We start from the raw sequence: 13,832 nt of genomic DNA on the forward strand, positions 1-13,832 counted from the left end.
AAGTGCGCGAGTTCGATTGGGAATAAAGGAGGAAAAGAGTGTCTCAGTGTCCTCGGACCAAGACCATTCGACTCAGCACCCCGAAGACAACTGGTGAAAATTTGATTTTAGGGTATACTTCCCCTTTAAGCCTAAAATCAATTTTTCACCAGTTGTAGTCTTCGAGGTGCTGAGTCCAATGGTCTTGGTCCGAGGAAGCTCAGACGCTCCCTTCCTCCTTTATTCCCAATCGAACTCGCGCACTTCTACCGAAACTGGGTGACTGCGCCCTACTAGATGGGGATTTGTATGCGAAATGTCACTAAAAGCGCCATTTCGTTCTTATAAAAGCACGGCGGACCGTGATTGGCCCATATGTTGTAGACTGGTTTTGGTCCGAAGGCAGCGATGTAGCGTTCCTCCTTCATTCCCAATCGAACATGGCTGAACAAGCGGTCACGTGCTTGTGCGTACACCAGTCACCTGGTCACCGCGCCAGCAGGCAACAATTTTCACACCAAGGTTCAACTCAAAGGTTCAACTCGAGTGACAGAAACTCGCTCAAACATGCTGTAAGTTGTAGCCTGCAGGCACGGTGACCAAGTGACTGGTGTACGCACGAGCACGTGACCACTTGTTCAGCCATGTTCGATTGGGAATAAAGGAGGAACGCTGCATCGCAGCCTTTTCGGACCAAAACCAGTCGACTCAGCATCCAAAAGACTACAACATATGAGCCAATCACGGTCCGTCGTGCTTTTATAAGAACGAAATGGCGCTTTTAGTGACATTTCGCATACAAATCCCCATCTAGTAGGGCGCAGTCACCCAGTTTCGGTGGAAGTGCGCGAGTTCGATTGGGAATAAAGAAGGAAGGGAGCGTCTCAGCTTCCTCGGACCAAGACCATTCGACTCAGCACCCCGAAGACTACAACTGGTGAACATTTTGATTTTAGGCTTAACTTCCCCTTTGACGTGGCTCTACTGTACGTGTACCGTAAAGTACCGTTGATCCGCCCCCACGCCATGTCGCTTCCCAGCTGGGTTTTCGGCAGGGGGCGGGAATTAGATCAAGGCTGTCAAGTGCAGTACGATGTACAACAACGTAGAAGTTCAGACTCGATGCGCTGGATTGTGCACATTTTGATCCTGGATTGGCAAGTATTGTGTACAGCAGTGCATGCGTCGGCTCAACATCGTATTTCGTTGTATACGCCGAAGTCGCTTCACAAGGAGAACATCAACAGGGGGCGGGAATTAGAGAGGGGGCGGATCAACGGTACTTTACGGTACATGTAATGTAAAGAACTTGGTGTGCCCCCCGTCAATTTCTACCTGTAAACAACTTGAGCACATACACCGGAATACAGCGCTGAACCAATTTAATTATCACGACTATGCACATGGACCACATGATAGTACATTCGAGCGCAGGTATTCGGGGGGGGGGGGGGGGGGGAACTTTACATTATTTCACTTGCAAACACATTGCACGTTACGTGCGATTTCGATTCCTTCACTGTAGATCTACAAAAGAAAAGGAACAAAACAGCCGAGCTGCAGCATGCATTCTTGATCAATAATCTGGCACACCCTGGTTTCAGTCAACCACATGGTAGCAGCTAAAAGTGCTTATAGCCGAGACACAGGCAGGAAGTGCTATATGTGTGCTTTCTTTTCCATCTCCTTCACAATGAGGAAACTCAATACAAGTGCAGACTGCCTCTTTTACGGCCAAAGAAACACAGTGTATGGTAAAGAAAGTGTCCTAAGGCCGAGAAAAGGAAATAGCTAAGTAATAGGAATGGTAAAGCTACTATAAAAAAAAAGACTGAAACCGAACCCTTTAAACAACTTCCAGCTAGTATGTGACATACAAGTCAGTTAGGTTCAACACTATGCCAGTGGATGACAGGGCGGTGCCCAACTCCGATGCCAGCCAGCCACGTCATGGACAGACGCACCAATGAGATGATGGTTAGGGATAGTCAGAGGCGAAAGCTAACCACAACTTGGAAGAACGGAGAAATTGTGTACAGCTACAAACAGGATCCGGGAACACAAGCTTTCGGTCAAAGGGAATGAATTCTACACGAGCATCTTGAGAAAAGCACTTGTGTCATTCCCCATACTTCACAGTCTAGCCAGCACCAGCATTTACACACTGAATGTCGGCATAAGATAGAGTGACCAAATTAAGACAACATCACCAGGCCTGGCCATCAAACAGAAGACTGTTGTCGAGAGCAACCTGGATCTGTATGCAGTGACCATGACCATGATACTCGATAGGCACTTGGATACCCATATGTGCACAGAATATGATTGGAAAAACCTCAACCAAGACAGAGGCACTGAAAATCTGTCTCCAGTGGCTTGTTCAAACACGGCTACGAATCCCACCAGACCAAACTTACACAATCCACTACAAACGAGCTGTAAATGGTCAGCGTGCTGTGTTCGAAACGCTCGACCACGTTCCTCGGCAAAGGACACCACGGGTGTGCACGTACTCTTAACCAGTTCAGCCGTGCATGGGATGTGACAGTATTGCCTGTGACCGAACAGCTTGAAAAAGAACGAGACAATCCCTCTAGTCACTGCATATGGCCCATTTCACAAGGCATATCCTTGGCCTGAGAGTACACCATGACGATTGTTCCTTCATTTCTCTGACCAGTTGGGCCCACACTTGAGGTCCATAATCAAGATGGAGAGCAGCTAGCTTGCTCTATGAACGCATGCGACAATATTCAGTAGACGGCATAATCCTGACTCCTGCATGGACAAAAACAAAATGAAAAGCCACACCAAGTCATAAGCATCGTGATTAGTATACATGTAAACTACTACAATGTATTCTGAATGCAATTGAACCTCGGAACATAAGCCATACCCCTGGCAACTGCATACTCTCGGTGGGAACTAATTCAAACTATTACTTCACAAAACGGGGTTTCCAGTACGTTTTGAACTTAACATCCCTAACGAGTAATCTACAATGTAACGATTATGAAGTTGATTGTGAGGAATTATTGATCAATGACCGAGTAATCGGTATAATCGTTTCAGCCCTACTTGTACTTCATAGGTCAACCCAATCCCACGGGCCACGACACGCTGATACCACCATAATTATGCCATTTTTACAGGGTTTAATGCACAGCTTCCACATTTCATACTGGTAACACAACTACAAGCACATGCGCGCACCTCTATGTGAGACCAATCGACCTGCAAAAGTTACAAATACGGCAAAAGCGTGTGTATGCGCATGGGCCATTACGATATGGTCCTCTGGTCAGGGTCTGTTCACTGTTATGCTGTCCTTTTTTTTCTTGGCTTACGGGGCAGGAATGTCCCCGTTGTGTTGGTGATGTGCAAGCGGCGTGGGCCGGCTAAGAGTGCAGTGTGGAATGGTGGAGCGAGTTAATTCACCGAGAAACGATGAAGGTAATAATTGCGCCTGCCAAACACCATGAGACTCCAGAATATGTGTTTGTCTATGGAGTAAATAAGAGTGCATACATACTTATTTAATTCTACACACATTCCCATGACTACCATGCATGAACTGCGAAATCGGGTGAAGTGCCTCAATGGACATCGCTCTGAACTACAATTTTGACCCTCGTTTGCACCTGATCTGAGAACGCGATCAGCCTTTTGAAGTGTATCTGTTCACATTCAAAACACCTATTAATATTTGTAACATCGTAGATAATTGTTCTCAAGTTTACGAGAAGAAAATCAGAAATCCATCAGCCATACTAGTTTTCGTGGTTCTCGTGCATTGGCAACTAGGGTATTAGGAAAAATTCGCCAAATTTTTGGGCAAGTTACTATCACTACAATTTTTGCTTTATGAGCAGCCTAGAACAATGGACTATACATACCTGAGGTCTGGGTGGTGTCCGGTAGTTCATTTTTGGTTCTCACGCCATCAAGTATTTTGGCATCCAAAAATCATAAATTCTGGAGGACGCAAAATTGAGAAAAGTGGCTCTCCTGCAACATGACGGAAAAATCTCTGGCGTTCCGGCTTCCAGATTTTGTTTAGGGACTATCCTAGCCCTCAGCAGGCCAAGTTACAACAGCATTCATGAAAGTCTTCCATGCCAAATCGAAGACGATCAAAATGGTGATTCTGCTCAAAATTGGTCACAGAAAAAGTCGAAAAAAGCGGCGTCGTCATCTTCATTTTGCATAAAGATTCGGGTGATTTTTGGCCCTTGGCGCATGGACATGCGTTTGTAACTTTAAAGGACCATAAAGATGGCTTTGCAGAGAGCCTGCCATGCAGGCTGATAAACCCAGCGAAGTCAGAGGTGGGCGTGGTCAGCAAGGACATAATCGACGGTATCATCGGCCCCATGCGCAACGATGTCTGCAAGAATTTGTGGAAGAACACCTCAGAAGTGATCAATTGGTTCAAGGCGATCGAAAACAAATCAAGATTCACATTCATCGTGTTTGACATTGTGGACTTCTACCCGTCTATTACGGAAGACCTCCTGCTGCAAGCTCTCGACTACGCGAAGACGTTTGCCACAATATCCGAAAAAGAAACAGACATCATATTGCACTGCCGTAAATCGCTGTTATTCCACAAAGGACAAGCGTGGGTAAAGAAGGAGAAGGATGGATCTTTCGACGTAACTATGGGCTCATACGATGGAGCTGAGGCCTGTGAGCTTGTAGGAGCCTTCATGCTCAGCAAGCTCCGCCCACTTCTAGGCGAGGAATGTGTCGGGTTGTACCGAGACGATGGTCTGGCCATAGTCAAGGATGCCACCGGCCATGGAGCTGACCGCTTGCGTAAGGAGATAATCCAGGTGTTCCAAACACACGGCCTGAAGATTACAATAGACGCTAACAGAAAGGTCGTCGATTACCTCGACATATCAATGAACCTCAACACCGGTACCTTTCAGCCGTACAGAAAACCAAATAGCACTCCAGTATATGTTGATGTCAGCTCCTGCCACCCGCCACAAGTATTGAAGCAGATCCCGATTGGCGTTAACAAGCGTCTTCAGCGGATATCTTGTAATGAAGACGTCTTTAATGATGCCAAGCCCGTATATGAGGACGCCCTGGCAGCAAGCGGACATCCAAGAACCATGGCATACAGTGACGAACCGGAACAAAGGAAAAGAAGGAAGCGGCGTAGCAGAGATGTGATTTGGTTTAACCCGCCCTATAGCACAACGGTCAGAACCAACGTTGGTGCAAGGTTCCTGGGCCTCATCAAAAAGCATTTTCCAAAGGGTTCGGCACTGAATAAGATCTTCAACAAAAATAAGATAAAAATCAGCTACAGCTGCATGAGAAACGTAGCCTCCATCATCAAAGGTCACAACGCTGCGAAGCTCCAGCCAAGGCCGCCCGTTGAGCCTTGTAACTGCCGGGTCAAGCCATCCTGCCCGCTCAAGGGGGAATGCCAGTCGACTGACGTCATATACCAGGCACATGTGTCATCTCCCCAGACCAAGACATACACCGGACTGACGGCCAACACCTTTAAATCGCGCTACAACAACCACTCCACAACATTCCGGCATGAGAAATACTCTACATCGACGGAGCTCTCAAAGCATATTTGGGACCTTCAGAACGCCCAGCGCAACTTTGACATCAGCTGGAAAATAAAAGATCGCGCCCCATCCTACAGCAACATCAGCAAACGATGCAGCCTGTGCCTCACCGAGAAGTTTCACATCCTCACCACTCCAAATGCCATCTCACTTAACAAAAGGAGCGAGTTAGTATCAAAGTGCCGCCACCAGCGCAAGTTTTTGCTGGGTTATGAAGTGACATAACGTGTATGACGTGCTATGGGTTTGGCGTGTGTGTGTATGTGTGTATGTGTGTGTGTCTGTGTATGTGTGTGTGGTGCGTGTGTGTTTGGCGCGCGCGCGTGTGTGTGTGTGTTTAGGTGCGATAATGCGGGAGTGTGGAGAGTGTGAGAACGAGAGGCTGTGTGTAGGTATGTGTATGTGGTGCATGCGTGTGTGGTGCGTGTGTGTTTTGGTGTGTGTGTGTGTGTGTGTGTGTGTGTGTGTGTATGTGTGTGTGCGTGTGTGTGTGTGTTTAGGTGCGATAATGCGGGAGCGTGGAGTGTGTGAGAACGAGAGGCTGTGTGTATGTGTGTGTGTGGTGCATGTGTGTGTTTTGGTGCGTGTGTGTGTTTGGTGCGTGTGTGTGTGTGTGTGCGTGCGCATGTGTTTAGGTGTGATAATGCGGGAGTGTGGAGTGTGTGAGAACGAGAGGTTGTGTGTGGATTAGTGTGTGTGTGTGTGTGTGTGTGTGTGTGTGTGTGTGTGTGTGTGTGTGTGTGTGTGTGTGTGTGTGTGTGTGTGTGTGTGTGTGTGTGTGTGTGTGGATGAGTGTGCGTGTTCATGTTTCACCCAGCACCTGAGATGTTGATTCTGGCACGTCAGAGCGTACTGCCTCTGGGAGGTGTTGAATGATTATCATATTGTCTGCACTGAATTATTCTATCTCCTCTGCTTGCCTTCATATACCTGCGTTTTTTCTAATCTCCTTATGTTGTCTGATGATTGGTTTTTGCCATGAAACTCTGAGTTACAACAAAAACAGCCCTATATACTTCCTTTTGTGTACCTCTTGCGTACTACGCTCTGCCCATTCCGGGCATTTGAGCACTATTGCAGGTTAAGGCGCACACCCTCTGTATACAGTAACTATAACCTTCACATCCTCATATTTACACCTGTCCATATATGACATTAGAATAGCATGCTGCGTACTACTTCCCGTACTACCGGTACCTTTTCTAGTACTCACATATTGTACAACTTTACACACCAAGATAAAATAACAAGGATGACAGCCCTTCAGGGTTAGTTGTCGGTTAGCCGGACAAGAGTGGGTTGTTGGTGTGTCCTCCCCTAGGCCCTTCACAGAAACATAGAAGAGATCAAGCAGATGGAATCAAGAGTAAGTAAGAGATGGATGTCCGATTTTAATTTATCCGTAAAAATTATTTTTTGCCCGCAAAAATATGTTAAGGGGCCGGTCACACTGAGGGAAAATTTGAAAAAAAATTCGTGGTAACCATGGATAGTAAGTTGCCGCTGAGCGGGAGATTTGAGAGATTTAATCCACTCGATGAAAATCAGCTCGAGGCCTCGCTTTTCCGCCGAAGATTATTATCATCCGCAGCTTCCACTGGATTTCTTTGAGTTTCCTTGTTTTTATTGCGTTATAAAGACTAAAGTGGAGCGACACTCTAGAGGCTGTGCTGATGCAGCTCTGGCCCAGGAGCGGGGCTGAAAGACTGCCAGAAGCGAATGGTGACAACAAAATTGCTCGCGTGAGTGAGATTTTTTCATTGTGCGTATGCAGTGTGGCCGTGATGAAAAGCAGAAAAAAAATATTCCCGGTTTATGATAGAGAGGTTTTGCGGAGCGAACGTTCGCAAAGATTTTCGCGTTCCGGGTTGCGAAAACTATTGCGAACGTTTGTGCGAAGTTTGTGTTTTGCATGTTTTTCACTCCAAGAAATTTTCGCGTGCCCTCGCTTGTTTGAGAAGTGGTCTTCATCCGATTATTTTGTTGTTGCGAATGGCGGCACCCTGAGTCACGGCCTGAGACAAGAGCTCTTTGACTACCTTGTCCATGGCCGGAGACCCTCAGACAAACGAGCTGGCTTGTGCCGTAATCTGGCGCATCAACACCTGAAATTCAAAAAGGCATCGTTGATGTAACCGACTCTGAGCAGTGAGAAGACGAGCAGGCAGGAGATCGGAGATGGTTCCGGAGATGAAGAAACACAGGCTGCCACAAGTATAGGAAAGCTAGCACCCGCGGACCAAGCCAAGAGTAGAGATCAAGCACAAACATGAAGATTGAGGGTGGCTCACCGTGCGATAACAGTCCACAAAGAGCGAAAATTACTGCGAACGTTTGCATGTTTCTCGCTCCAAGACATTTTTGTGTGCACTCACTTGTCCAAGTTTGGGAAGTGGTCTTCACCCGATTTGTTTGTTGCGAGTGGCGGCATGTGCACCAGGTACCCTGAGTCACGGCCTGAGATGAGAGCTCTTTGACTACGTTGTCCATGGCCGGAGACCCACAGACAAACGGGCCGGGTTGGCTTGTGCCGTAATCTTGCGCATCAACACCTGAGATTCAAAAAGGCATCATTGATGAAACCGACTCTGAGCAGTGAGAAGACGAGCAAGCAGGAGATCGGAGATGGTTCTGGAGATGAAGCAACACGGGCTGCCACAAGTATAGGAAAGCTAGCACCCGCGGACCAAGCCAAGAGTAGAGATCGAGCACAAACATGAAGATTGAGGGTGGCTCACCGTGCACCAGGCTGACCAGCGGTCCACAAAGAGCGAAAATTACTGCGAAAGTTTGTTTCGCGTTTCCTGCAACTTTCGCGTTCAAAACTGCGAACGTTTGCACGAAGTTTTGCTTTTCGTGACGTCAAACAAAAATTCGCGCGAACGTTCGCTCTGCAAAACCTCTCTATCCTGAGGATTGTACCCTCAATGCGACCGGCCCCTAACACAGAAGGCGCATGCTCTGTTCCCACCAAACTCTCACACGCTCACTGTTTTCTGAAGTCCACAATTCCTGATTTCAGTTCGTGCTGTGTGTGTGTGTGCATTGGCAATAGAATTCTTTCAAAAAAAGTCCGCTTTTTAGAGCGTATGTTGTCCAGCACTGACCAGCCCAAGCATTGCAAGTGCAAACAGTGCACTAGTCGCGGAGCAGGGCAACAAACAGTCCATGAGGGCAGTGTTGGTACCGCCGCGGTCAGTTTTTTTTTATTAGTCCCGGCCGTGCCATGACCTTTCACACGCTGTGCATGGTGTAATAGTGGCCGGTATGCGTAACCTTCTCAGTGTTCAGTTAGTGTCTGAGCTAGTGCTGACCCGAATTTGCTAGCAATTCTTCTAGCAAAATATCGAAGAATTTTGAAAGGGAATTTGCTGGCAAAATGGAGCAAAATATCGGTGTGTTGGCTGGGAATTGGGAGATTTTACACATATACGGTGCACATGACTCATTTCGGCACAATTTTACCAACACGTGACTCACTTTTTCTCATTTTTGCCAACACGTAACCCACTTTCGGTCAGTTTTCTCACACGTGACACAAATTTTGGAGCAAAAAGGGAGCAAAATATCGAGTGGCCTAGCAAAATGAAAGCAAAATTTCGACGATGCACGGGCAAAATTATGCCGCAAAATATCGAGATTCAGCTGGCAAATTCGGGTCAGCACTAGTCTGAGCCCTTTTAGCCCCGTACACATTTCCGTATGTGCTCCCGCCCATACACATGTGTTAGGTACCTCCTCCCGTACCCTTTCTAGCTGGCCTGCATGAACTCGCGTACTCACCTTTTGTCTCATTTTGTTCCGTTGGCCTGGGTAGCTACTTGCGCGCCCATAATTGCTATAGCTACCCAGGCCCTTTATCTTGCCGCTCAGACTTGATCTCTCTCTCTTTCTCACTCTTCAATAATCACCATGTAGTTGTTTCGTTCGTCCTGGTCTTAGTCATCCCGTCTCTAATAAATGTCGTTCTACCAACCTGCCTGTTCCCGTTGTAATGTCTGGATAATGTGTCGTCAGTCGTCCTTTTTCGTATTCAATTCATGTATATATCTACACAACTGCACTTCCCTGTACTCACACCCATTCATGCACTCCCTGCTGACCTTTTGCCTCGCTTACTGCACTACTGACCTCTATATTCCCGCTCACCCTGTTCCAGCTTACGCCCTTGCTGACCTTTTGCCTCGCTTGCTGCATGCACCCCTTTTCCCGCTCACCCTGCTCTCACTTACTGCATGCACCCCTTTTCTCTCCTTTGACGTTGTAAGATTAGATATACCCCCAACTCTGCCTTGTTGAATGAGTCTTCCAGAACTTCTTGGGTTAGCTTTCTTCTAGTCGTGCCCTGCTAGTCTTTACCCTTCTTCCTTCCTCTTCTTCGTCTGCCGGAGGTCTGACCTTTATTGCTAGTCTTGATAATAGAAGTACAGTTGAAACCGATGAGTTGTAGCCCCTGTAATTATGTGTGAGAGTCGACGGATCCACACACGCAACACCAGAATGATAATTATATTAAGTGGCAGTAGTACGTAGATATAATTATTATTGATTTGCTACATCAGCGGTAAACATGAGTTGGTGGTCGATGGGTTGGCATGGTGATGGTCTGACCAACCGGATCGAGCCTGGGTCTCTTCTGATCATAACTGTGCATGAATGCACCTTATACAAGCAAAGTAGGCTTTTAAAGTGACTTTTCAAAGTCCTCTCTGCGCACAAAGTGCTCAATGCCCGGAAGGGCAGAGCTTCCTGGCAAGTGAGGTGGAACAGAATTTTATTGCGACTCCGAGTTGCAATAGTTAGCAGAGTTGCATTCGTCATAATAATGTACACAAAAGAAGGGGAAGTATACCCTAAAATCAAATTTTCACCAGTTGTAGTCTTCGGGGTGCTGAGTCGAATGGTCTTGGTCCGAGGAAGCTGAGACGCTCCCTTCCTCCTTTATTCCCAATCGAACTCACGCACTTCCACCGAAACTGGGTGACTGCGCCCTACTAGATGGGTATTTGTATGCAAAATGTCACTAAAAGCGCTATTTCGTTCTTATAAAAGCACGGATGACCGCCATTGGCCCATATGTTGTAGTCTTTTGGACGCTGAGTCGACTGGTTTTGGTCCGAAAAGGCTGCGATGCAGCGTTCCTCCTTTATTCCAAATCGAACATGCTTGAACAAGCGGTCACGTGCTCCTGCGTACACCAGTCACCTGGTCACCGTGCCTGCAGGGTACAACTTACTAGCCTGTTTGACCTTTTTTGGGTGCAGTTCTGTCACTCGAGTTGAACTCGAGTTGAACCTTGAACCCCTCCCCCCCCCCCCCCCCCCCCACCACTACCACCACCACACACACACACACCACCACCACCACCACCACCACCACCACACACACACCACCACCACCACCACCACCACACACACAAGGCACATTGGCTGCCGAAGGTTTTCCACGCCTCATCATGAACTTGATTCTGCGCTGCTGTATGTGTTTGCCAACTGCAGGGCAGCAAGAAGGAGACCAAAACGTATTTGATGGTGAGCCCAGTAAGTGTTGCGGTTTGATTCTTTTGTTCTATTTCCACAATCCCTCAACCCAGCAAATCGTAAGAAACACAATACAGAGGACGGCGAAGAGTCTATAGATATAGGAGTGTGGACTTGATAGGGTGCGAAGTGCCCAGCTGACGAGTGCCTTAGCATCACAGGCATTCACAGAACACCATACACGCATGGAGTTGAAGCGTAAATAGACTGAGATCTACATATATATGCACTGTACTCCTTACTGACAGGGGAGTTGGCCTTTATCAATGCTTGTTTGAGAGTTTGAATCTCATTGTGAACCTGATGAGGGCAATTTGCCGAAGTGTTGCAATATTATAGAATGAGATGAACTATTGCAGTGTTAGTAATGGAGGAGAGCGTGTGGACTCTACTCTTAAATGTACTGTTCTGTTTGTGAAAGACTAGATGACTGAGAACTGACTCTAGCCAGTGGGCTAGAAGATTGAGGCATAACTTACCTGCATCATCTTATTCAACTGCTGTCGGTCAACTGGGTACTGGGAGTGAGGGTAACATGGATGCTGCTAACAAGGTTTTGTCAGACTTACCACCTCACCAGGGGCGGATCCAGGAGGGGTTCCAGGGGTTCCGCGGAACCCCCTAAATTTCGTAATGTGCTACTGGCAACCATATGCTTGTCCATGTACATGTATCAGCTATTCAGTTTTGACTATACTGGAACCCCCCTGTAGAGATCGCTGGATCCGCCGCTGCTCACCCTCGCCGCTAGGCACTACATCTGCCACCTTGGTATAGCAGGGATGGTCAAGGAACTGGTGGTGGCCTGACACAAGCCAAATGTCCTTAAGCTGCTTGTCTTCTTCCACATATAGTACAACCTGGTGTAAGCGACCACCTCCCCCCCCCCCCCCCACCCCACGGTGCAAGCAAAAGCCGTCGTTAAAGCCGGGTGGGCTTTAGAACCAGGTCCCACAGTGTCTGTGTAGAACTGTCGGTGCACAGAAAAACGATCGTTAAGAGCAGGTGGTCGTTAAACCCAGAGGTCACTTAGCCCAGGTTTTACTGTAATTGTATAGCCGGTGGTAATGGGAAAGTGGGAACTTTTCTTCTTCTTTTTTTTTTTATATCAGCCCTGTGCCAGGAACATCGTTTCTCCACAACCCTTCCTGCTGATGTACTGCCATCCATAGTGATGTTCATTGTGTGTGTGTGTGTGTGTGTGTGTACGTGTGTGTACGTGTGTGTGTGTGTACGTGTGTGTGTGTGTACGTGTGTGTGTGTGTGTGTACGTGTGTGAGTGTGTGTGTATGTGTGTGTATGTGTGTGTGTGTGTGTGTGTGTGTGTGTGTGTGTGTGTGTGTGTGTGTGTGTGTGTGTGTGTGTGTGTGTGTGTGTGTGTGTGTGTGTGTGTGTGTATGCATGTGCTTGGGTGCTTGGGTACATGTGTCTCTCTGCTGTGCTGACTTGCATGCAGATGGTGACCCGGACGCCTTGATCAACGTTGGTATCGCTATGGACGTAGTCGATCAAAAGCACGAAGCCGCAGCAGCTGCAGCATCGAACGACTAAAGGCCACTAGCGGAGTATTGCCAGGACCTACCGGGTATGTGCAAACGGACATCTGTATTGTGTATGTACAAGTATTGTATTATTTTTATTATTTTTTACTTGGACATTCCCAACAGACCCTAAGGTCTTCTTACAGGGTGCCCAAGATGAATGAACATGTTCACCCTTTACCGACGGAACACACTTTTACCGATCACCAGTGATCGATAAATACTATACTTTTCATTTATGATCAAACTATCGTAACTTGGTCAGTTCTCAGTTGTTTGGAGAGAACAAAGAAGAGAAAACTCTCAGCTGTCGTCTCGAACACCTTACGAAGCGATAGGACGAACGGTGAGTGAGTTACGACGCGCGTAACGTTCGTCACGCTCAATTGGCGCTCAGGGCCGTGATGCGTGACTGAACAGCCGGGATTTTCCCTGGTATTGATATTAAATATTGGTATTGATTTATTTGAATTCGGTATCTCAACAGTACAATGTCAATGTACAACCGTAAACTCGCCGGCTGTTGGCAAGGCTACACTCATTCAAATTCGAACAGGGGCCTTACAACCGGGGAAATACCGTGATAGGCATGGAAAAAACTAAAGATGCTTTTATTCTGTTTTGCTTGCTGTGCAGCCTGCTCAAATCTCACTGCAAGTGCTGCATGCAACAAGCCTGCGTAACCTTGGTAACTGTCGCCCTGATCACCCAGCAAGGCCAGCCAAGGCCAATGGACCGGGCTGCAAGCAGATCACTATTGACTTCTGTACTGTGCTCTAGACTAGCGTGACAATGCTGTAGTCCACCCCGGCACTGGCTTCTGTATATAACTCTGTAAGGTGTTCGCAAGGCACCAGCCATTATTATCACATGCTGCATTCGACCATAATAATGCACATTGAAATTTGTTTGCACTATGCCTGTGAAGCATGCATAACAGATTCTAAATCGTATTCTCTTTATTTTAAGTCGACAATGAGATGGTAAAAATGATAATTGGCTTGTGAGCAACACTGGCTCACACTCAATCACCGCTTTTCACTAATTCTTTTCAGGGAAAAAATCAACGTTTCGGTCATAAAATACCCATCAGGAATGAATTGGGCACAGTGGTTAGGATCGGTTAATAAATGAAACTACAAGTTACACTGCAATGTCCACTAACACCACCAGTT

The 13,832-nt window shown here is 47.2% G+C and overlaps 2 long non-coding RNA genes across 3 annotated transcripts; one reads left to right on the top strand and one right to left on the bottom strand.

Moving 5' to 3' along the window:
* Positions 1 to 1,682: 1,682 nt before the first annotated feature.
* On the bottom strand, positions 1,683 to 4,124 carry LOC135828251 (uncharacterized). The gene is made up of 2 exons (XR_010555607.1): positions 3,876 to 4,124; positions 1,683 to 2,757 (listed from the first exon to the last, which is right to left on the bottom strand). It is a non-coding gene; the product is annotated as an uncharacterized LOC135828251 (long non-coding RNA).
* A 2,565-nt stretch (positions 4,125 to 6,689) lies between these two features.
* Positions 6,690 to 13,688, top strand: LOC135828550 (uncharacterized). 2 transcript variants are annotated; one of them, XR_010555703.1, is made up of 4 exons: positions 6,690 to 6,942; positions 11,075 to 11,116; positions 12,573 to 12,701; positions 13,294 to 13,688. It is a non-coding gene; the product is annotated as an uncharacterized LOC135828550 (long non-coding RNA). The 2 variants fall into 2 exon arrangements; XR_010555704.1 differs by lacking the exon at positions 11,075 to 11,116 and having other exon boundaries at positions 6,908 to 6,942.
* The last annotated feature ends 144 nt before the right edge of the window (positions 13,689 to 13,832 follow it).

Source organism: Sycon ciliatum, chromosome 12, assembly GCF_964019385.1.
Source record: "Sycon ciliatum chromosome 12, ocSycCili1.1, whole genome shotgun sequence".
Lineage (NCBI taxonomy): Eukaryota > Metazoa > Porifera > Calcarea > Leucosolenida > Sycettidae > Sycon > Sycon ciliatum.